The sequence below is a fragment of the Bos taurus genome, chromosome 17, assembly GCF_002263795.3.
Source record: "Bos taurus isolate L1 Dominette 01449 registration number 42190680 breed Hereford chromosome 17, ARS-UCD2.0, whole genome shotgun sequence".
Lineage (NCBI taxonomy): Eukaryota > Metazoa > Chordata > Mammalia > Artiodactyla > Bovidae > Bos > Bos taurus.
In genome coordinates this window covers 17,601,299-17,626,900 of record NC_037344.1, presented here as the reverse complement: position 1 = coordinate 17,626,900, position 25,602 = coordinate 17,601,299, and the positions used below count along the sequence as shown (strand labels likewise).

The 25,602-nt window shown below is 43.4% G+C and overlaps 1 protein-coding gene and 1 long non-coding RNA gene across 5 annotated transcripts in view; one reads left to right on the top strand and one right to left on the bottom strand.

Annotated features, from left to right (window-relative positions):
• Nucleotides 1-25,602, bottom strand: part of MAML3 (mastermind like transcriptional coactivator 3) — a 460,203-nt gene that overhangs the window by 394,017 nt on the left and 40,584 nt on the right. The gene's annotated exons all lie outside the window — the stretch shown is intronic.
• On the top strand, nt 588-2,133 carry LOC104974584 (uncharacterized). The gene is made up of 2 exons (XR_003029991.2): nt 588-1,439; nt 1,856-2,133. It is a non-coding gene; the product is annotated as an uncharacterized lncRNA (long non-coding RNA).

The window sequence follows — 25,602 nt, the reverse complement described above, 5'->3', positions numbered from 1 at the left end:
CTCGCTAGCTCGTCCTGGTTTATCTCTCAGCCAATTACTGCTGTCATTTGCGTTTCAATGTGTCTGGGGCCCGGCCCAGGCGCAGGAACAGGAAACCCCGGGACTGGACGCTGGCTTCCCTGTGGGAGCTGCAGAGGTGTTCAGCAAAGACGCCCACAAAACCGCTCCAGGGGGACCCCAGTCTCCTCCGCCACTCTGGTTTTGTTCTCAGCCTGGTCTACACCGAGGCCACCAACAAGAGGGATGTCTGATCCTCAAGAATCCAAAGTCAATAACAGCGATGGTGATATTAAACATCACTAGAGCAGTAGCTGTGTGACAGCAGAGAAGCATGGTAAGTATGACTGCAATAGATTATTGTGGAATCAAGGCCCGCACAGTCGCCAAACGTGAAGACAGCAAGATCTTAATTCCGTGCTCACTGCTGTTTTTTTGCACTCAGATTTCCACCCAAGGAGGTTATCCGTCTATAACTTGGCCCTAAAGTGTAGGGAACATGAATTCTCTGAGGCAACAGTGAGTTGAAACACCTAAAAATTCTCTTTGTAGCCTACCGTCCTATTATAGGTTTGTGATAGATTTGTACTTTGTCACAAAATTTGATTAAAAAAAAAAACAAGATTTCTCAAAGGCACAACCAGATGTTAATTTTTATAATTAAATCAGGGAAAAGAAAAAAGGCTTTGACAGGTGACGTGTCCAGATTTTCAATTTCTGAAAGAAAAAAAAAAAGTCCTTTCTGGTTGCTCAGTGGGTCCTAACCACAGAAGTAAAGCCTTATCTTTTCAAATATTTATTTACTCAGTCTTCCTGGATCAAATCTACACCACTGTTCACTGCATTAAAGCTTTTATCCCGGAAGGTTTAAACCTCCCGCTTGCAGAGGAAGCATCTTAGCTGAAATGTATTAACCTAGCTTGAGACACCCTTTGGAATGCACTTGATCCACTTACGATATAAAAGCACATGTTTTAAATCGTGACTCCAGGAAGCAAGGGGGACAGGATGAGAGGTTGAGAAACAGCCCAAGTCTTTTACCACTGGATACACAAAGGATGGTGGCAACGAGGAAGGCAGCCAGCGTGTGCCAATGTGGAGGGCAGCGCACCAGCAAGCTGGGTGGTAACCCATCTCTGGGCTGTCAGCATCTTCCTTCTCCCAGCTGAGTAGCAGTGAGCTTGTCCTGCTCACCCTGCAGTTAGCAGCAAGCCGCCTCTGACATTCCATCTTCTGAAGCCCCAGCAACCAAGGGAGGGGAGGAGGGCGGGCAGCTTAGGCTGGAAGAGACCTGCTCTAGCTGGATCCAGGGGGCCCAGTCTCTGGGTCTAAAATAAGACTCTTAACTTCTCCGCCAATGAGCTTCGCGCAGCCTAATGACGTCAGAGGCGCCGGCAGTTCTATTTGCAGGCAAGGTCCGTGTATACCAGGATTTCATCCAGGTAAGGAGGAATTTGGGAGGAGGAAGGGGGGCGGGCGCGGGAGGATGAACCTGTCCTCCTGCTGTGCGTATAGAGAGGGGCTGAAAGGGCTGGTGAGCTGCCAAAGTAATTGTATGTCTCATCTTGGGCTGTGCAAAGAAGAGATGGCCTAGCTCTAGCTAATTGCCATCCTCAGGCTACGTGCTCCCCACTGAATACCAGAGAAGGGAATCTGTTCAGTGCATAACAAAGAAAAATCACAAGTCACAGAAAGCTAACCAGGGAACTCCCTGACCGCCCCCCACCCTCAACAGTGCTGACCATGGCCAGCCACACTAGGGGAGACTTGGATGGCCCTCACTCACCTTCTCTCTGCTCTTCTAATTAGGAAAACCTTAAACAAGGAGCCAATTTGCACCTTTCTTGCTCCTTTTCAGTCATCACCCTGACCCATCTCAGACAAGCGAGAAAGCACTTCAAAAGATAAAGAGCTTGGTTCCTAAGAGAGCTGCCGGCCAGAGTGTGAACTTCCTAATGAAGGATCCGCACAAAAGTAACTTTCTCTTCCTTACAGCTGTATTTCAAGCTGAACAAACTATTCAGATCTATTCCCCCTCTCTCCCTCCCTCTTTCCCCTGTTTCTCTCAGCTGATCCATAGCTTCTCTCTGGGTTATGAAGTATGCAATAAACTGCTCTTTCTTTTTTGGTCTCAAAGCCAGAAGTCACTTTACAGAGAAACAAGTTCCTCTTCTCCGGCCCTACCCTGGTGAGTGGCAGCCCTGGAGACGTATGGAAGCCTCCCACTTATTGCCCAGAACAAAACCCAGACCAATCTCCTGAGCCGGTCTGGAGAGTAACTGCCTGGCCAGAGCCTGGTCTGCTGCCACCCACCGTCCCCAGAGCCGCCCCTGGGCTTGGGGAGGTGGGGCTAAGCCAGGAGCCCCGCCTTTCTCAAAGGGTCACAGAGTCCCCTGCAGTTGGGATGCAACATACATACCCTTCTTTTGTCAGGCTTGACTTTGAATGAGAAGAACCTTTGCCCCTACCTTATCTATTCCCAGCAATGGCAGCTGCTGTCTCCAGCTTTCACAGAGCAAATCCGTGGGACCCCCCCCAACTTCCCGCCCCCACCAACCCCAGATTCCCTGAGATCATAGTGAGACCTCAGCCTGGGCCATCAGTGCTTCCCCGGCCATCTTCACAAAGCTGAATCCATTATCTTCTCCTCCACTGTGACCCTTCCATTTGTACCGCCGCCTGCCCTCAGGACTAGGGCTCGTGCTTTACTGCACCCTCTCCTCACCGCTGACATCCATCAGCCTGCTTTTTGAATTTTACATTCACAGACATTTCTCAAATCCAACTCCCAGTATCAAGAAATGAGGCCACAGCTCTTGTTCAGGCACAAATCCATCCTGCTCATAACCCCCACCTCCCCAGGAAGGACCTATCCAAAACACCATTGTCCAGTGCTCCTCAGCTCTGTCCACCAAGGGCCCCAGAATGACATGTAGAACCTGGCTTCCACGCTGCTCTCACTGCATTCACCCTGCAACAGGACCTGCCCCCGCAGGGTGCTTCCTGCCTCCCCTCTTGCCCAGGCTCCCTTGAGAACGGCCCCTTCTCGCTTCACCCAGATAATAACTATGACTTTGCCCAGGCTTCATCTTTCTTTGGCTTCTCCGCCTCCCGAGTAGGTTACATACTGCTCCTCTGGGCCCCCATCACGTTCACGCACATTTCTGTCACTGCATCCAGTTCCTTAGGGGTAGCTTGGGGCGGGGAGGGCGTGTGGAACATTTCTGCTTGTGGTCTCATCATCCAGTTCACACAGTAGACACCTGCTGCACACAGCAGGTCCTCAGCAATTGGTGTTTTCAGATGGCTGGTGAAGGTCATCCATTACCCCAGGGCAATCAATACCTTGGTCCAAATTAGATCCATTTTCGTGTTATCTATTTAAAGAAGACAGACACCGAGACACCAAGGATGGTGTCTATGTAACATGTTTAGTCTGGCAACTTATCTACTGTGGGGACTTAATAATGTGATGGACCTGAAGGTGATGACGATGGCAGTGACGTCAGCCATGGCAGGAAACTGGAGATGATTAGACAGCCTTTTATCCTTGGAGGCCGGGTCGTTGCTTAAAACAGTACACGATGAGTCACAAGATGACAGCTCACTTGTCTTGAAACCTTAACGAACCAGAATACGGGCTGGAACCCCAGTGAGACACACTCTGGAGAAGCCAAAATATCAGAGAATTCACCCAGCAGAGCTTAAAGAGAGAACTTTCTAGAAGGTGTTTGGTCTGCACTCATGGCCTATTTGTTCCCCATTTAACTTCCCCCTCCAACAATCTGTGGGATTTCATTCCCCAGGCAGGGCTAGTTAGATGCAAAATATGAGGGGGTGTAGGGGTGGAAAGGGGTTCCCAGGGGCTGACATCGTGGTAGGAGTACAACCAGGTCCAAAAGAGAAGACAGACTTTAAAAGAAGACGGAGAGGGACATCCTTGGCAGTCCAGTGGTTGGGGCTGTGCCTTCCAATGCGGGGGGTGTGGGTTCAATCCCTGGTCCGGGAGCCAAGATCCCACGTGTCTCATGGCCAAAAATCCAAAACATAAAACGGAAGCAATATGGTAACAAATTTAATAAAGACTTAAAAACAAAAACTGTATTGAAAAAAAAATTTTTGTTTTTTAATTTTAGAAAATGAACAGAGAACAGAGCAGTCTGGGGACATTTCATGTTTAGGGACAATGAGTCCCACTGGTATGAACAGACTCTGATGATACGATCTCACAACACAAAGACAATATTTACCTTCATGATGATGACCAATACAGCAAAAGAGACTCCAATTCTGTCCAGTTTTCTCAACTTTCAGGGAGAAGGAAATGTGAAATATTTTAAGAACGATTTCTATCAGTGTGTGGTGGGGGCTTTTTTTGTTTTTGTTTTCTTGTTTCAAGTTTTAGCACTTACTGGGGTCGATTTTATCTGTAAGGTTAACACTGAGATACCCAAGAAGTGAACAATTACTTACCTTCACCTGGTTGGAACTGTTAAGCAGCCACGTCACAGGCCTTGCCCACCCAGAGTATACGACCTAAAACAACTTAGCACCCTAGAGAATTCATCTGCACAGGCAGCTTTATTTTAAAACACAATGAAACAGGAAACCCTATCTGCCAAAAAAACTACCAAATATAGTAGGTCCCACACCTCCCCTTCCATGCAAAACACTCATGGACTAAGATTTAAATTCAGGTCAAGAGCACAAAGATGGAACTATTTCAAGGCAGGTCTCATCTCCGAAACAACTTTCTTTAGGTCACGATAACGCTCTTTCCTCTGTCACTCTCCTCTCTGGTGATCATGGCATGTCCCCCGCAGATAAATATCTCTCCCTTCCTCTCCTCTCTGCCATGGCCTTTCCCCACCTTTTCTCAGACCTTCAGACATACAGGAGCAGCTCAGATGAGGGAAAAGGTGAAGACTGGGTTCTGTTTGCTTCAGGCCAGTCACATGGTCATCGTTTCTTCAGTTGGTTCAGCTGGTATGACCCAGGTAAATCCACAAAAGGGGAGGGCTTGGGGATACCTGGTTCTTTTTCCACAAAAGATAAGTTTGAAATGGGATTAAAAGAAAAGGCTGTTGGATTAGAAAATATGAAAGGAGGGGCTCTTTCAGAAACAGGATGTTGCAAGAAGGAATGTGTTGAGGGGAAAGAAAGGGTGGAGGGTGACCAGAAGGAGTAATGGGTTAATCCCAAGAACAATATCAAAGAGTTAAGTAAAGAGAATAATGGGAAAGAAGGTGACGTTTGGCCACTCATCTGACCATTCCTGAAAAACCAGAAATTTCACAACTGCATCTCCCAGCTCACTGTTTCTTCCCTTCCGGGTAACAAGAGAGAGGTGATCACTCTTAACAAGGTGGGAGAAATTACTACAATAGTCCCAGTATTGGGTTTCTACCAAATGTTGACAAGGGGGCATAGGAAAGAAGGTATGAACCAGCTATCTCCGATTGGTTTGGCATTTTCTCAAATCCCCTATGTTAGGAAACTTATCTTTAAAATTACATTTTGAAGGCTGAAAACCTTCCAGTCTTCCATATTTTTCTCCACAACAGTAAATGACAAAGTCGTAGACTAGAGAGAAATAAACACTAGTCATGCATTGGGTCAACATTCATGCAGCAGTTACTGTGTGCTTGATCCAGTGAGTTAGAGTTCTCAAATTTCCAAACTGGGCTGACTTCTACTTTGCTGCATGAAGTGTGTTGACTGACACCCAAACAATATTCTGATAAAGAATATAATAATACAGGGACTTCCCTGGTGGCCCAATGGTTAAGAATCTGCCTGCCAATCAGGGGATTAGGGTTCGATCCCTGGTCAGGGAATTAAGATCCTACTTGCCTCAGGGCAACTAAGCCTGTGCATCACAACTAGAGAAAAAAAAAAGCCGTGCTCACTGCAATAAATACACAATGCTGCACCGTCCCCCCCAAAATAGTAAGAATAGAGCATACACAAAAGGCAGAGGTTGAAAGGCTACACAAATGCAGGCTTGAATTCCAGCTCTGTTGCACGCAAGGTGCTTGTCCTTGGCTATGGTAACTTAACTCCTCTAGGCGCCCATCTCTTCATCTGTTTAAAGGAGGGCCAGGTTTCCTTGTTTGGGGGAGATTAAATGAAACATGGGACGTCAAGCACCTAGCAGAACATGGCACCTGGCATTAAGCAGGCATTCATTCAGTGAATATTCATCACTACATGCAGGCTCTGATCCAGCCACTCAGTCCCAGCAACAAAAAAGAGAAGTGAGATCCCTCTTTTCCCCTCACCTTCTACATGTCGTCACCAGGACGTAACAGGACCCTGAAAACCTGTGACCGTGAAACCAAGAGGATGCCATACCAATATTCCAGATGTCATGACTTTCGATGTCCCATTTTGATCTGTGCCAAGAATTGCATTTTTAGGTGAGACTCCACTTGCAGCCCTGAGTCCTGAGCACTCAGACACAAAGGCTCTGTGGTTCCTGGTCCATGTGAGGCCATTCACCGGGGAACCCAACCACAAAGGGCTGGGGCACCCCATCCCTGACCTTCAGAGTTTAGGCAGAAATGGAACTTCAGGGACAGATTGTTGTCCCCCTTGTTTTAAAATGAGCAAGGTGACTTATGGGGGGCGGCAGGTTTATACAGAGGAAGTTCCCCAATGAACTGCAACATTGTCTCTCACACTCTCTGACTCATTTTTACTTTTCCTTCCCAGCTCTGTCTGTGGCAACAATGTATTCTTTGTGTACAAGATTCTAATATGCAATAAAATCTGTTAATAAGCCCAGAATCATTTAGGCACACACAAAAAAAGAGAGTATCAGGTAAACTGACATGAATTGTGCACTTTATTTTCTTATTGATAACATTCAAGTCGATAAAACCGATAAAGACACTAGCTGAAAACTTTAAACATTTAAAACTATATTCAAGGACATATGTGCTTGATACAAATACAGGGACATACAGATCTACAACTCAGGGGAAGACATATTTATAAAAGCCTTTAAGGAAATCGGTATGCTCTATTTTTGTTACTGGCACAACCAATCACCTAGTAAGAAAGTTTCAGTTATTTTCAACGAGTGAGACAATGAGGTTTTGTGGGAAGTCAGAGATAATTGGCTTTGAAACTCAACCCTCCTCATTTCTAGCTATTTCATGTCAAAGAGGTTCTAAAATGTTTCTAAGTTTCAGTGCCCTATCTGAAAAATCGATTTTTGAGAGAAATAAATTAGGTAAGGGATATAAGCCAGTAGTCATGTATGGATGTGAGAGTTGGACCATAAAGAAGGCTGAGTGCCAAAGAATCAAGGCTTTCCAACTGTGGTGTTGGAGAAGACGCTTGAGAGTCCCTTGGACTGCGAGGAGATCAAACCAGTAAATCCTAAAGGAAATCAACCCTGAATACGCATTGGAAGGACTGATGTTGAAGCTGAAGCTCCAGTACTCTGGCCACCTGATGTGAAGAGCCAACTCACTAGAAAAGACCCTGATGCTGGGAAAGATTGAAGGCAGGAGAAGGAGGCAAAAGAGGATGAGATGGTTGGATGGCATCACTGACTCAATGGACATGAGTTTGAGCAAACTCTGGAAGATGGTGAAGGACAGGGAAGCCTGGCGTGCTGCAGTCCATGGGGTCAGAAGCCTGGCATGCTGCAGTCCATGGGGTCGCAAAGAGTTCAACACGACAGCGAATGACAACAACAACAAGGGATATAAGTAAAAAAAAAAAGTTGTTCTACTACCTTGCTCCCCAACACATCACTCTCAAAACCTGTTTCTTCCATTCCATTGCCCAGTGAATACTCTCCTGGATTACCTGCCCTCTTGCTTCATGGCCTCCTGTCTGCAATTCCTCCAATCCATCCTGAAACTGCTGTTAGAAATAGCATTTAGAATCAGAAATCAGATCATGGCATGCCTCTGCCATAAATCCCTGCATGACCATTACCTGCAGAACAACTCGGCGATCAGAGCCGAGTCCTCATGCCCCCCGCCACATCTGCTCAGCCTCACCCTCCATGCCATCCCACCTCTGCTCGTTCCAGGGTCCCACCATCTGCTCTGTGGGCTGTGCTCCCTGCCCCTCCTCCAAGATGCAATCTCCACTCCACCCCTCCCATCTGTAGAGACCACCACCCTCCACAAGGCTCTGCTCAAATGCCACTTCACTCTGAAACCCTCCCTGATATCCTGGGTGACTTGGCTTTCTTAATTTTTATTAAGTTTTATGTTCTAAATTTACCCGCATCCATGAGTCCTTCTCCACTAGATTGTTAGTTCTTCTGTGCTAGAGACCATATTTGATACATTTTAAAAAAGAATCCTCAAGTTTTATCATTCCTCACAGGAAGAAGACAGAACCAAAAAATAAAAACGGGGCAAGACATTCCCAAGGTGCTTCAAAAAACAAAAAACCTACAAACCCTGAAATACATTGGAAATGAAATCTTAGGTGTATTCAGGAAAAAAGAAAACGATTTTTTTAAAACCCCAGCAAACCACAAAGGTGTATGTCATCTTTGCACCCCCCTGGTGGTCCCGTGGCTAAGACTCTGAGCTCCCAGTGCAGGGAGCCTGGGTTTGATCCCAAGTCAGGGAACTAGATCCCACACGATGCAAATAAAGAGGTTTTGCCTGCCAAAACTAAGACCTGGCGCAGCCAAATAAATAAATATTCAAAGGGAAAAAAGATGGTCACAAGTTCTTTGCGCCTTCCTCCACCAACAGGTGAGTCTGTTTCCCTGCCATTGAGTAGGAACTGCCTTTAACCCAGTTTGAGCAATATAATGACATTATGACATTTCCAAGTCTAGCATTTCCTGTGACTAATAGCTTTGGCCTTGGTCTCTGGGAACCCTGAGCATCACTTTGAGAAATCTGATTACCCTAAAGGAGAAACTTCATGGAGAGGCCCTGAGTCTATATGGAGAGGTAAGGGATCCAGGGGAGATCAGCCTTCTGGGAACCCTTGCTGTGGTGCCAGGCAGTGAGTGACATCATTTTGGACCCTCCAGACCAGACCAACCAGGAACTGAATACCACTGAGTGACCTGTGATACACTTCAGGGAACAGAAGGGTTACCTGGCTGATGCCTGCCAGAATTCATGATCAATAAAATCACAGATCTCATTAAAATGGTGGTTGTTTAAAGCCACCAAGTGTTGATGTGGTTTTCTAGCAGCAAGATGTAGCTGAAACACCATCTTCATCAATTTTGTCTCCAGCATCCCAGCCTAACCATTGGAATACATTTCCTCCAGAGGGAATACTTATATATTAATAAATATAATAGTTGGGGGAAACTGAATGTATCTTTAAGAAATGTGCATTACACATTACATTTGTCTATTATAAGCCCAGCTATCCTCCAAAATTCATTGCAACACTATGTACAACAGCCAAGACGTGGGAACAACATAAATGTCCAACAAGAGATGAATGGATAGAGAAGATGCATATACAATGGAATATTACTCAGCCATAAAAGGGACAAAAGTGGGTCATTTGTAGAGATGTGGATGGGCCTAGAATCTGTCATATGGATTGAAATAGTAAGAGAAAATACTGTATATTAACGCATGACCAAATACTGTATATTATCACACATATGGGGAATCTAGATAAATGGTACAAAGAAACCTATTTCCAGGCAGGAATAGACAAGCAGGTGTACAGAACAGATAGAGGGACACAGGGGAGAATGGGAGGGTGGGACAAAGTGAGAGAGCAGCACTAACACACATACACTACCGTGCGCAGAGCAGCCAGCCAGCGGGAACAGGCTGTGTAACACACACACATACACTACCGTGCACAGAGCAGCCAGCCAGCGGGAAGAGGCTGTGTAACACACAGAGCTCAGCCTGGTGCTCTGTGATGACCTAGAGGGGTGGGATGGCGGGAGGTGCGTGAAGTCAAAGTGAAAAGAGATATATGTATATATAAAGCTGATTCACTTCTTTGTGCAGCAGAAACTAACGCAACACTGTAAAGCAATTATATACCGATAAAAACAAACAAGCCCAACTGTCTTGGAGCTCGTTAGAGCTTTCATCTCTTCAATGAGATAATCAGCAACTCGAGGGCAGCACCCATATCTTACATGACATCTTGATTCCACAGGATGAAGGTACACAGTGTACTAAGTCGCATCAGAGGTGTCCAGCTCTTTGTGACCCTATGGATGCCCACTAGTCTCCTCTATCCATAGGATTCTCCAGGCTAGAATGCTGGAGTGGGTTGCCATGCCCTCCTCCAGGGGATCTTTCCCACCCAGGGATCAAACCCGCATCTCTTACATCTCCTGAATTGGCAAGCTGGTTCTTTACCACTAGTGCCATACTCAGCAGGTATTCAATACTAACTGAATCTGATTTATTGACTGCCAGCTTGGTAAGTCAGTTCAGTTCAGTTCAGTCTCTCAGTCGTGCGACCCCATGAATTGCAGCACGCCAGGCCTCCCTGTCCATCACCAACTCCCGGAGTTCACCCAGATTCACATCCATCGAGTCAGTGATGCCATCCAGCCATCTCATCCTCTGTCGTCCCCTTCTCCTCCTGCCCCCAATCCCTCCCAGCATCAGGGTCTTTTCCAATGAGTCAACTCTTCGCATGAGGTGGCCAAAGTACTGGAGTTTCAGCTTTAGCTTGATAAAGAGCATTGTATTAGAAGCCCTGGAGGTACAGCACCTAATCTCTGTACTTTGCTGTGAAAAGGGAAAAGACAAACGTGCTCACCCATATTTGAAAAGGTGCAGTTAATAGAGAACTTTAGGAACAACTCAGTGGAACATGGTAGAGGGAGCTAGGAGACACCCCCATCCACTTCTTAACCAGCCCAAGCTCTTATGCTCCTGAGGAAGAAACCTCTGTGCCTTCATCTGTCTAATTATCTGATGGCAGAACCATATCTGATATCTCTCAGATCACTGTAAGTTAGAAATGACCAGGTTCCCATGGTCGGAGGAGCCTGGCAGGCTACAGTCCATGGAGTCACAAAGAGCTGGATACGACTGAGTGACTAACACTACCACTACTACTGCTAAGGACTGAAAACACCTTCAGTTCCTTGACCAAACAATGATGGGTAAACTCAACTTACTATCATCACTCTGCACATACACGTGATTCTGGTATATCAAACAGCCTGAATTAGTAGACACAATTCCATGTGCTGGGTCAGAGAGCATTTCTTTCACATTTACTAGATTTCCCCTTTATTGTCTTTAAAGTATAGTAAATAAAGCAACATTCAAATGTACAGGGAGGATTCAACTAACTTTTGAAGGAGATACAACATGCGTCGGAAGCAAAAAGAATCATTCGTGCCCTAAGTCTGGGTCTTCTATAAGACATCAGCCAGGCAAACTGTGGCAGGAAACTTCAAACTTACGTGAGTAATGATTTGTGTTGTCTGCTGCAATGCTAGGTATTCAAGAAAAAGCCTAGGCCACGAGGAAACGAACACCAGCCTGTTCTTGTGGGCCTCATTCCCTCCACATATGAGACAGTATCCACGAGGCACTATACGGATTGCATGATATCATTTATTCTCATACCAAAACCCTACAATGTAAGAATGATTTCCAGCTCCATCTCTAATGTAGACGGGGAAATGAAAGCCTAGAGATTTTGTAAGTCTAAATTCGTAGATTCGTTTATATTGCTGCCATAACTAAATATCACAGACTGAGTGGCTTAAATGACAAAAATTAATTTTCTCCTAGTCTGGAGGCTGAGGGTCCAAGATCAAGGGGCCGGCAGGTCTGGTGTCTCCAGAGGCCTCTCTCCTAGGCTTGCACGCAGCTGCCCTCTCACTACGTCCTCACGTGGCCCTTTCCCTGTATACAGTCACTCCTGGTGTCTCATTGACTCCTTATAAGGACTCCACTCATTCTGAATTAGGGGCCCCACCCTTTAACCTCATTTAACTTTAATTATCTCCCTAAAGGAACTATCTCCAAATACAATCACACTGGAGGTTGGGGCTTCAACCTATGAATCTGGGGGACATAGTGAGTCTATAACATCCCCCACATCACAAAGCCAGTCACTGGTGGAGCTGGGGTGTGCCTCTTGACTCCCTCCCCATGATCCACTCAACTGCTCTCTTTGTCACTTTGCCGTCCACCACCTCCTCGTCCTGTGTACACAGAAAATGGCCCATGATACAAAAGCTAAGGACATGAAGGCTAGGGGGAGGCTATAAAGGAGAGAATGAAATGCAGAAAATGCAGAGAAAGTGACTCTTTGCAAAACAGGAAAGACAGCTTACGCCCAAACTTATTCTTCCATGGCCAAGAGTCTCCCCCCGCCCCCATGACCCTGGTTTTGCTTTAACAGTAGGAAATTCTCTCATCCTCTCAGATGGTAAGGAAGGTCTTGGGGACCAGTGTTTGCTCTCCTACTAAAAGCCTCTAGACTGAAATGACCCAATAACATGCTCTTTCCAAAATTACATGATAATATATGGTTTAACTTTTTTCATCATATTTTTGTAACCAAAAAAAAACCAACCAAACAAAGACCCTCTTCCAGTGCTATAGAGTTCAGAAATGTAATTAATAAAGATTTTCTGATTAGCTAGAACATGTTAAATCCAAAAAAGCTAAACATGCTTTTCTCCTTCTGTCAGATAATGCAAGGAAGCATCTTATATTCAAAAAAGCACATGCTTTCAACTATATTGGATTTTCCTTTAAAAAAAACAATAATTTAAAGTGGCTGCTAGCAGAGAATTAGGTGCATTTAAATGGGTATTTGTGTTCTGAAAATCTTAATTGAAACTCTTTCATTGTTGTAGTTTATGTATGTGTTTGTTTTGCTTCTGAGGGAAAGCTGAGGTTCTTTTGTGCATTAAGAAGCCTTTCATCTGAAATTCCAGTTTCATACCAAATTAAACCGGCCTATCGGAGATACAGCTTTATACAAAGCATTAAGACATGCTGAAAATATTGTTTTAAAAAGATATGAAGAATCAAGATGGTTTTCCTGTGTGAATCATTCTATAACAAACATGAGACACAGCAAGGCTGATGTAATTTGAAATGAAACGACATCTGTGTTGCCCATTACCTGTCCTCATAAGACCACTTTACTGGGCTTTGCAAGACAACCTAGCCTTACCAGCTTACCCAAGAATGGTTACTAAGGTACAAGTTCCACCTCATCCTCAGTCTCACTGGCTACTAACTAGCACATCAACATCAAATCCACATTGTCAGCTTCACCATGGCAGAGATCAAATTTTGGTTTAGAGAGCAACCTATCCCATTGGTCCAGGAAATGACTCTAACAATGATATTTCTTCACTATGTCCCCCCCAGGAAATACACGGTATGTACAGTTGCACACATATATAAGTAACCTCTGTTCTCGAATACAGTTGCTCATTGGTACTGCTGCTGCTGCTGTTGCTACGTCACTTCAGTCGTGTCCAACTCTGTGCAACCCCATAGACGGCAGCCCACCAGGCTCCCTGTCCCCGGGATTCTCCAGGCAAGAACACTGGAGTGGGTTGCCATTTCTTTCTCCAATGCATGAAAGTGAAAAGTGAAAGTGAAGTCGCTCAGTTGTTTCCGACTCCTAGCAACCCCATGGACTGCAGCCTACCAGGCTCCTCCCTCCATGGGATTTTCCAAACAAGAGTACTGGAGTGGGGCGTCATCACTAGAAACCAACAATGCCTATGTACTCAGTCACTCTGTCATGTCCAACTCTGTGAGCCCAAGGACTGTAGCCTGCCAGGCTCCTCTGTTCACGGGACTTTCCAGGCAAGAATATTGGAGCGAGTTGCCATTTCCTTTTGCAGGTGATCCTCCCAACCCAGTAATCAAGCGTGCACCTCCTGCTTTGGCAGGCAGATTCTTTACTACTGAACCAGCTGGGAAGCCCCCAAACCAATAAAACCACATCTTAAATAAAAGAATTAAGGCATCTCTATAAAGGCGAGGGGGGTTGGGAATTAGAGTCTGGAATTAGCAGAGGCAAACTAGTATATATAGGATGGATAAACAAGATCCTACTGTATAGTACTGGGATCTACATTAATATCCTGCAATAAATCATAATGGAAAAAATATGAAAATATGTACACATAAATGAATCATTTTGTTGCACACCTGAAACTAACACAACATTATAAATCAACTATACGTCAATAAAAATTTTTTTAAAGAATTAAGGCATCATGATAAAATGCTTTTTACTAGCCAAAAGGATTTTAAATTATATATATATATTTAATGTGTATATTTTAACACTATAATAGCAACATTGTCATCTGAGATATTAATTCAATGCCTCCTCAGCTTTTTCTCTAAACTTTCTGAATGGGTATGGAGGGTCCAGAGTGCTTATGTAAGGAATAAAAGATAATCCTAGCATTTCTACCTGGATCCTCTGCTTAGTAAGATCCTCATGTTGAAGCTCTCCGAGCACAGAAAATCTTCCACTCTCTTCAAAGCCATCACCACAAGCATGGAACTTCCGTATGCCTTGTGTCCTATCACACACACACAAAAAGATGTTGTGTGGGAATTCCCTGGAGGTCCAGTGGCTAAGAATTCTGCTTTCACTGCTGGAGGTCTTGGTTCAAACCATGGTCAGGGAACTGAGATCCTACAAGCCATGCAGCCAAAAAAAAAAAGATGAGTAAAATAAAGTCCTTTTTTTTGGGTACTTCGCATTTTCAGGTAAAGCATTTTATTCATAACTAGAAAAAAAGCACTTTAAAATGGTGATCAAAATAATCATGAAAGTGAAAGTCACTCAGTCGTGTCCAACTCTTTGCGACCCCATGGACTGTATAGTCCATGGAATTCTCCAGGCCAGAATACTAGAGTAGGTAGCCTTTCTCTTCTCTAGGGGATCTTCCCAACCCAGGGATCAAACCCAGGTCTCCCGCATTGCAGGTGGATTCTTTACCAGCGGAGCCATAAGGGAAGCCCAAGAATACTGGACTGGGTAGACTATCCCTTCTCCAGGGGACCTTCCTGACCCAGGAATCAAACCGGGGTCTCCTGCATTGCAGGCAGATTCTTTACCAACTGAGCTATCAAATAATCATGACACTATGTTTAATGAGGGTGGACCCAGAGGTTTCATATGGAACTAGATTATCATGCTCTTAGCCTGACACTCCTTTTTCAAGTTCTCATCACATCTACATCTCCTGTTCTATTTATTCAGAGCTAACCTAAGTGCAGTTACTTAGTGTCAAGGATCCCTACAGAACCTCTTACTACTTTGTGGAATGAAAAACAGGAATGAAACATGCAAAGACCCAAGAGGTCAGCCCAGCCTCTGTCTCACAAAACAGGATTATTCCCTGTAGTGCCTCTTCAAGTTTGATCACATCCATTTTTCTTATTTACAAAGCAAAGTGTTGATAAAGTATAACAAACAGTTACCTGTTTAAATAGCTGAAATGACAAATTAATAAGTCAGCATGTAACTCTAAGAAGTTGTTTGTGAGGAACATGGAGGGGGAAAAAATGATACCCTCTTCCACAGTCTGGTCAATATATCCATGAATACCAGTAGAGGGATGGGCATACTGAACCACCAGTGATGAAATCCTGAGATCCTGGTGTGCAAACACCCAAAGGAATAACTAGGGAAACATTTCTGTCCTTGAAGAAATTATAACCGAATATGATTCCAAATTCAATAAAGATCTGAAATGAGCTAGCATGGTTTTTCCACCTCAATGCTCCTAATCCCATTTTTAAGACTCTTTACGAACCCCATAACTCTGCAGTATGCTATACCACTAGGGACAGTCATTCTAAAGTGAACGAATAATCTGGCATCAATAGTTCAGGATATTTCTCTGTAAAAACTGACTTTTCTTGGAAAAAAAAGAAGAACCACTCTAGAGACATGTAAAAAGATTGAGGGAGAGGAGGCTTAAATTAATTTACCATTTCCTGTTGTTTCCAAAACTCCCCTCTTTGATTAGACACTCCCTGCTTGGAGCCAAGGGTGGATTGACTAATCCATCTATCCAGCCCTGGGTTTCACAGAAATACTCTTCCCTCCAATTGCTCCCAACTATCAAAAGCCTTGCAAGAATACTGGAGTGGGTTGCCATTTATTTCTCCAAGGGATCTTTCCGACCCAGGGATCGAACCTGAGTCTCCTACATTGACAGATGGATACTTTACCATTGAGCCACCTAGGAAGCCCATCAAAAGCCTCAGCTCTGGTCAATGGATTTATAGCTCTATGAGTAAATATCCTTACATAATACACTATTAAACTGCTATAGTTTTCAGCATATCAATCCAACAGAAGTAAACATTTGTGTGTGTGCATCCACAGACAAGCAAGCTGTAAAAGTCAAGAAGACTCTTCCTCACGCGACTAAGACCTTAGACTCTGGTTTCTTTGAACAAATCAAATTGATAGTTCCAAATACCTCCAAAATACCAGAATTTGAAATCTTATATTAACAAACTAGTTTAGTGTGGCATGGATACCGATATATACCAGCACTCAAATTTCATCACTTTTTATGGCTTAAATATTCATCTTTTTCCTTAATCACTGGTATCATAATTGTCTGGATGACCTGTAAGTTACTGACAATCAGAACCTGAGAAAAAGTCATTATTTTTCTTCTTTGATCTAAAATAGACAAAGCTTTGTGAATTTCCCGGTGGTCCAGTGGTTAGGACTCTATGCTTTCACTACCGAGGGCATGGGTTCAATTCCTGGCCAGGGAACTGACACCCCATAAGCTACACATATACAAATTTAAAACTTTTTTAAAAAGATGAAAAAATTAAAAATAACAACAAAAAAAGACAAGGCTTAACAAAATCCTGAGATTAATTTCAGAATAAAATCTTATTAACCAAGAAGTTAGGTTTAAAAGGAGCAGAAACTTTATGAAAACAAGAAAACAAAAAGCAGAGAACTTATGAACATTACTGAATGGAGAACTAAAATCTCCATTATGCATATAAACTATGTGATGAAAATATATAGGTCAATATTTAGTACAGAGACTAAGTCTGAATTTGGTTTTCAATCAGCTGCTTGGGACTTAAAGCTGAAGAACTATCACCATTGAGTCCTTTGAATGTACAAATTTTCCTCATCTTAATTATTTACATCATTTGTCTGTCTACCCCTTCTGCCTATTGCTGCTGCTGCTAAGTCGCTTCAGTCGTGTCCGACTCTGTGCGACCCCATAGACGGCAGCCCACTAGGCTCCTCCATCCCTGGGATTCTCCAGGCAAGAGTACTGGAGTGGGTCACCATTGCCTTCTCCAATGCATGAAAGTGAAAAGTGAAAGTGAAGTCGCTCAATCATGCTGACTCTTAGCGACCCCATGGACTGCAGCCTACTAGCTCCGTCTATTTAGGTTTCTTTAGAGAAAGAAGCCGGAGAAGGCAATGGCACCCCACTCTAGTACTCTTGCCTGGAAAATCCCATGGATGGAGGAGCCTGGTAGGCTGTAGTCCATGGGGTCGCTAAGAGTCGGACACGACTGAGCGACTTCCTTTTCACTTTTCACTTTCATGCATTGGAGAAGGCAATGGCAACCCACTCCAATGTTCTTGCCTGGAGAATCCCAGGGGCAGGGGAGCCTGGTGGGCTTCCGTCTATGCAGTCACACAGAGTCGGACACGACTGAAGCGACTTAGCAGCAGCAGCAGAGAAAGAAGCAAACCCTCAACCAGAATGATGGAAGAAAAAGTGGGGTTGGCAAACAATACTCTCAGAAAAGAGAAGGCACAGAGGGAAAAAATAGAAATTAAACAAGCTGGTCTTGTACATCTCTTGAAACCACATGATAGAAATAAATCCATGGAGTCTACAATCAGACTCTTCAGAGTGTTGATTTTACAAAATCAAGAAAACAAAACTCAGAGACTTGATTTTGCCAAGGCTCGTATCTACAAAATGATGATACATCTACTTTTTAAGAACACTGTGAGAAGTAAATAATTTAATTACTTTGCACACAGTACACCCTCAACAAATGTTAGCGCTACTTCCTTCTGAAGATCAACACAAGCAAAATAACTATGATTTGCTACCCGTCCAGTACAGGCCTGTGGGTTAAACTGAATCTCTGTTACTCCGACTGGTCAGTTATATGCCAATGGCATACAGAGGTCATTTCATCTACTATTGTTAACTTAGGTTTCAATACCGAAGAATACACCAAAGAAGATATTCCAAAGAAAAAGTCAGAAGCTGGGGCCACACTGCCTAACTCAGGGGCCCACCAGGAACGACCTGCTGCCCCATCTATTATGCCTGACTCACCAACAAACTGTGCTGGCCAGGAATACTTTTTTTTTTAAACTTACACAGAACCTCTTTTCCCTCAAATATAACATGGAAATGGAAACATAGGTGATTTTCTTCTTCCTACTTACCAAGATAAGTATGATTAAATGAGAACTATAAAGCTAGTTTCAACTTCTTAAGTCAAGGCACCACACTTACACACACACACACACACAATATTCATTGCTGCTTGGCCCTTGAGTATTTCAGTTCAAGACAGTTATAAATATTTAAGGTAAGACAGAAAATACTAAGAAAAGAGGAGACAAGGAGAGAAGAAGAAAGAAAGAGGAAAATAGATGTGGTAACAGCATTTGCCAAAGAGGACTCTCCCCATATTTAAATGTATCCCTCTAGATTCAAACAGACTTAGTCTAATATGCATAACTGTGTCTACCTCTACAGACTACTTAAAGCGCTGTATTAGAATTCTGCAACAATGACTTATTTACTCCTTGTTACTAACAAAAATTCAGTGAGGCTCTCTGGAAAAAGAAACACTCAAGCTCTTGCAACGTGCACAACTGGCTCCCTAGCCCCCCAGCAAAGCTTCTAGACCACACAGTGCCTCCTTGCCTCTTCGGAAGCCACTACATTATCGCATTAGCTCAAGAGGGAAGCAGAAACACATTGTGCTAATTATGTGTACGCAGACAGCAGTGCAACATCCAGGAAGCAATTTTTTTTCTTTTAATAGTCCGATTTCCTTTTATTAATAAAAAGTAAAAACTCCGATTTCTTCAGAACCATCTAGAGCTTTTAATGGAAATCTTTTCTCAACTAGGCTCGCTTTTCTCCAGCTGATCCTATAAACACTGCTGGCAATTTTTTTCCCCCAATGCCTCTAACATATTTTCACTTAGCACCAGTTTGATGTATAAGATCTGACAGCCCGGCAGTTATAGGCCACCTGCATCACTGTCGCCATGACAACAGTGAAAGACAATCCATGATCCCAGGCCCTGGTCACACGTTTCAATACAGCTTATCTGTCCAAAGCCACTGAGTCTAATGGAAGAGAGTAATTACCATCTTCCACTCATTGTCAAAATTCCCACCATATAATGCTCTTCAAAATTATTTTATTCCTTTCACATGACTGCTTAGCAAAAACTAAAAGAAAACCTTAAGTGGGAAAGGCGGGTGGGTGGGAGAAAGAGACGGCTGTGACTGGTACAAACGGAGCTGACTGTGTGAACTGTCCCTTTACCGCGAAAGAATGCACCAGCCAGCAAGCGGTACACAGAAGCAGGTGAGTTCACCGGATACCATCTTAAGATTTTTAAAACACAGAGTAAGGAAGTTGGTAAAAATTCCCAATGTTGGCCTGTTCTAAAGGCATTTGATTGCTACCACTGCAGCTGTTAGGCAGGTATGACGATCCCCATACAGTTCATGGGAGTCAGGGTGAACGGAACAGCTCCCAAGGGTGGAGATGAGAAGCAGCAGAGGCCCTCGGTCTGGATGCTTCTGTATAGCCATATTCCCCCCTACTCTCCAACCCCTCTCCTTCACACTCCAGGAATAAAAATGACAGAGTGACTGTCCGATTTCTGGATTCAGTGCTGTACATTCTCAGGGGCGGGTACAACACCATCTTGGAGAAAAGTCTCATTCTTACAGTATTAAAAAGTGAACTCTGACCAGCAAACACTTTTGTGGAAAAATCTTGTGGAGGAAAGCACTTACGGGAAAGTCATTAAATGGAAAGACAAGGTCAAAAGTCACGTGACTTGAAAAGCAAACTACTGAGAACAGAAAATGGACAAAAGGGAACAGAGAAGCCTAACCGTTTGGGGGCAAGGCACTCAGCTCTTGGTAAGACCATGCCACCTTCCTTAACTTCCATCGTTTTCACAGAAATAAAATCATGCCCATCAAGTACTCATTAACTCCTCCCAAAATGGGGAGTGGTGCCCCACCACCATATATGAAGTGATGCCTAGCCTCATGGTCAACAAAAAATACTCCCATTAAGAGATAATAAGCATTTTCAAATGATGGAACAAATACCAATCCACAAAAGAATGAAAGTAATGTGATGTTTATGTATAAAAGAGTTAATTCTGAGGTTAGTATTTGTACACCTGTCAGAATGAACCTGAAATGTTTTATTTAGGCTAAATCCTAAAAACCACAGCCATGAAACATTTAGCCAGCTGTAAAAACATTATAGTTATGAACCAACATAAACTATACTGTGTATTAAACATGGGATTATATACATTTTACAACAAACATGGAAAGCCTGGCTAGCCAAAGGCTTCTGTAATTATAGCCACTGTAATTATTTGGTGGTTGGTAGACAGGCCTTCTAAGCTTCCCTTGAAAACTAATTCCCAAAGAATTTTGGCCACAGGACACTATTCATTATCAGTCCTCATTGAAGACCAAAAAAAGATGGTCTGAGAGAAAACTGAGGCTGAGCCATCTAATGGAAAAATTCAATAGTTTGTATAATTTTCCATAGGACATCATAGATACAGATGCCAGCAAACACTGGGGTTTCCAGTAAATCTCTAATCAAAACAATCAACCCATGACCAGAACACTCCAATCAATTCAGACAACGTGAAACACTTGGATGGAACTTTTTTGAGGGGAGGCAGTGAGATCAAGCCAGTTTGTTGAGGAGCTTCTTAGGGCTGGGAGGACCACGAGACCCAACGTCCTTTTCCCAGCTGAAATCTCCCCAGCTTCACCATCGCTGAAAGGATGAAACACTTTTACATAATTGTTTGTGGATTTCACTTAGTCATCCTAGCTTTGTCCCCTCCCCCTTATGGTGGAATTTGGAAAACATCATTTAGATAACAAGAACCAGATAAATATAAAGGTCTGGACAGACTAGAGCCTGTAAACTCAAGTTGCCATCAGCAAAAAATTTCCTGTCTGTCACCGCCAACCACACCACCCTTCACTCCCCCCACTCCCCGGCTGTGGGAGGAGATCCAACTTGTAAGAGCCTTCTCTGAAGTCTTTTGTAACCTTCACTTAAAGGATCCTCTCTCCTACACCACCTTATCTGAAGAAGGAACTCTGAAAACTGGTTTGGAAACCTGCTCTTGAGGAAGTCAGAAACTCTCATCACCAACCCAAAGACTGGAAGTGTCTGTCTTCCTCTTTCCAATCTGTCCATTCCTGTGGTTTCTGCCCTTGCCTAGCCCTCCTCAGCAGTTCTCTGTCTTCTTGATCATGATGTTTCTGAAGATTACAGGCCCATTCATTCCTGTACAGAATGATCCTTAGTGTGGGTATGTCTGATGTTTCCTCATGATTAGATTCGGGCGAGTCTTTCTTTAGAATAACACTGTGTGTTCTCCATGCCTCATACTAGGAAGCACATGATGTTGGTTTGTCTCTCTACTGGCAATATTAACTTAGATCATCTGGTTAGAGGGATATTCCCTAGGTTTCTCAAATATAAAGTTACTATTTGCCTTTGTAATTAACAAGCAATGTGTGGGGAGATACTCTGAGACTACCCAAATTTACAGTTCCCCATCACACTTTCACCAGTTACTGCTTTTACAATACACTGGTGATTTTGCAACTCCATCCGTCCTTTTGTATTTAGTGGTTGGCATTCTAAATTCGAGTTGTGCTTTCCCTTCCCCGACTCATCTGTTTATTGACTCAATTCCTGTGTCAGTATGGACTTACGGATTCTCATTTTACTCAGTTAGTTATAACCCACTGCCATGCTTATTTTGATGTTCAGCTTCTCCCAATTTGGCCAGTGGGAGCCCATCAAGCAGATCCTTTGACTCTTGATTATCTGACCATTGGCCCCTTCTTTCTGGCTCAAGGACTTTTTTTGTGTTCTTCACTGCCAGAACATCGGAACTGGCTACACACAGCGGGGCTATGAGAGTCATGGGGCAGCTCTAGGGCAGAGAGGAGAAAAGTGGCAACACAGATCAGAGTTCCAAAGCAATAGTGAAGGACGGTGAAGACAAGGCACGGCATGCCAGCCACTCTGCCCTGCTGCTGCTGCTGCTAAGTCACTTCAGTCGTGTCCGACTCTGTGTGACCCCATAGACGGCAGCCCACCAGGCTCCCCCGTCCCTGGGATTCTCCAGGCAAGAACATTGGAGTGGGTTGCCATTGCCTTCTCCAACGCATGAAAGTGAAAGTGAAAGTGAAGTCGCTCAGTCGTGCCCAATTCTTAGCGACCCCCGGGCAGGGCCAAATTCCATGAAGATTCTCTGACTGACCAGGAGCACTTACCCAGGAAACCTACGAGGAGGAGGCTCTTCCTGTTTCCTTAGCACCAAATTACTTATCACATTTCACTCGCTCAGAAAATAGCTTCTGGCTCCATTTTACATACAATAGCTTAGCAATCTCTGACCGATTTGTGAGGGGGAAGATCCTATGATCTGTTCTCTTCAGAAAGGAAAAAATAAAGCAGAGACCCTTTTACCAGATGCTCAGGAACAAGAGCAATTTCAGGTTTGTGGAGCCTGAAGCCTGTAACATTTAACTCTTTAATAGTGAAATTACTAATATCAAATAAAGCATGCCTATATGAAAATTTCTCAGGCCCTTCCCAGAACTCTGAAAAGGGCTGTGCAAGGGAGGGGACCAGATACATAAGTTTCATTTGCTTCATTGTAAAAATTCACCTCTGCTCAAAAGTGATTTCAGCTTCTTGCTTCAGACCCTAAGGTCTAGCAGTAGGGGAATAATTGTGCAGCGTGGCCAGTCAGACAGCCCTCCAATGGTCTGAGAGAGTCAGAGCCTCCAGGCTCTACTCCAGGAGATAGAACCAAGGACAAACCTAGGAGATGGGCTTCAAATCCACCAGTATTGTCCAGTGTTAAACAGGAAAGTAAGCAGAAGTCCCATGAAAGCCTGAGAGCCAAATCTTTGGAAGAGGAGTGAAGGGTCTTGTTGGCTGTTTGTTAGCCAACTTCATCTGTCCACAGATGCCAGTCTGTCCCCCCCCCCAAGTAAAGTGACAAACACAGCTAGGCACCTAGAACCCCTCAGTCAAGCTTAGGTGACAAGTCCTACCTAAAGTCATAGGTATAGCTTGAAACTGGACCTGGAAACTCAGCCCAACAGATCTAAGAGAGACTAAGGGATGCAGCTCTTAGGCCGTGGGGAGAACTCACAGTGTGGGTCAGATTTTCCTGCTCTTGTGTCTGCCTCCTCCTCCACCGTGCTCACCCCATTTTATCTGGCACTTCATGTTCCCTGAGCCTATTACCATTGGGTGAATTCATTCTCACAGCTCCCTGCTATTGATTGTGCTGCTTTCTATGCTTGCAAAAGCTTTCCCATCTTCTCTGCCTGGAAAAACCCTGCTCATTCTCCTTAAGGCCCAGATCAGAGGCCAGCTCCTCGCACTGTCTCCCCTGATATGCTTCTTACCTGGTCTCCTTGACCTACAAAAGGCAGAATTAAATCATCCCAACCTTTGTGTTCCTATAATAGTTTTTTTTTTTTTTTAATAAGTCTATTAGAGCCCTGATCACATTATACTGGGGAATGACATGTAAAATTCTTAACAGCTACATTAGTACAATATCCGTGTTGTTCTTTGAATTTCCAACAATCTCTACTGTACCTAATACAGTGGGGCTTTAAAAAAATGTTTGCTGAATTAAAGACTGTTGCCAAAACTGCAAGTGTTCTTTTATTTTTAAAGGCTGATCTTAACTGAAATAAAACTACAATATTATTGGGCTTTAAAATCATGTAAGCTGTATGTAGTTGTATATAATTGCAACATAATCAAAGCGCTGATATTTTTAGGCATCTCTTTCCCTTGAAACCCTCCTTAGTTACCTTTGACAAAATATCAATGTATTTCCACCGTATAAGTTCTGTGCATGTATGTGTTTTTTTCCCTTTTAAAAACTTTTATCATCAAAAATTTCAAACATACAAAGGCACTCAGAAGGTCATGAATTCCCAGTGCTTAGCTTCAACCCTTGGCCTGTCCTGTTTCAACTATTCCTCATACCCAATACTCTGGTCTGAATGCTTGTGTTCTTCCCCCTCAAAATTTGTATTTTAAAATCCTAACTCCCAGAAGTGATGGTATTAATTACCAGTAGGACCTCTGGGAGATGCTTATGTCACATGGGTGAAGTCCTCATGAATGGGGTCAGTGCCTTATCAAAGAGGATCCAGAGAAATCCCTAGCCCTTTTGACCAGAAGTCAGCAACCAAGGACAAGACCCTCACCAAGACCATGCTGGCACCCTGATTTCAAACTTCCAGGTTCCGAAACTTTGAGCAATAAGTTTCTTATAATAAGCTGCTTATAAGCCACCTGGTCTGTGGCAATTTGCTAAAGCAACTCAAACAGACTATCACACCCACTTTTTCTTCCTATATCTTAAAGCAAATCCAAGCCATCATATATTGGTAAATATTTCAGAATGTACTTTTAAATGTTATTGTCTCTTTTTACAAAAGCATAGCCATAATACCTTTATCACATCTAAAACGTACTTAAGAATGATCCCTTAATTTTATCAAACTACTTCCCCAGGTGGCTCAGTAATAAAGAATCCGCCTGCCAATAGAAGACGCAGGTTCAATCCTTGGGTTGGGAAGATCCCCTGGAGAAGGAAATGGCAACCTACTCCATTATTCTTCCCTGGGGAATCCCATAGACAGAGGAGCCTGGCAGGCTACAGTCCATGGGGTCACAAAAGAGTCAGACACGACTTAGTGACAAAATGACAACAAAAATGTTTGAAATTTTTGATTTCATCAATTTCATCAAATATTCAGTTACTGTTAAAATTTCCAATTGTCTCAATCCTTTCTACTAGATTTTTAACAGGGAAAATATGCTGCTACTTCACACAACTCATAAACAAATTGTACTACTGAAATAAAAAAGTCCCAAACTCATGTCCTACAGAGCCATAACACGCCACAAGACTCATGAAGCCTCACTTCATTGTAATGTATTAATTATGCTGTGAAATTTTGTTAAACATTTGTCCTATAACAGATACGGAAAATAATTTGTTTTCAGTTCATTACCTTCTTACTCAAAGATTTTATTCCACAAGGATTTCCACTTGAGTTAGCACTACTTTTGAGTTATTTAGGGACCATGACAATACATTTTATTTTTTAAATCTTAAAGCCTAAGTTTTTCCTCTTCCTGAAACTCAAGTATTCACTCTTAATTAACACACGTGCTTTCACACTAAACTTTCACTTTTAAAATAAAACCATGGTTAAAAAAAAAAAATGCCCTCAAGAACAATTCAAAGGTAAAGAATGCAAACCTATAAACTATCTCATAGAAGTTTCACGTG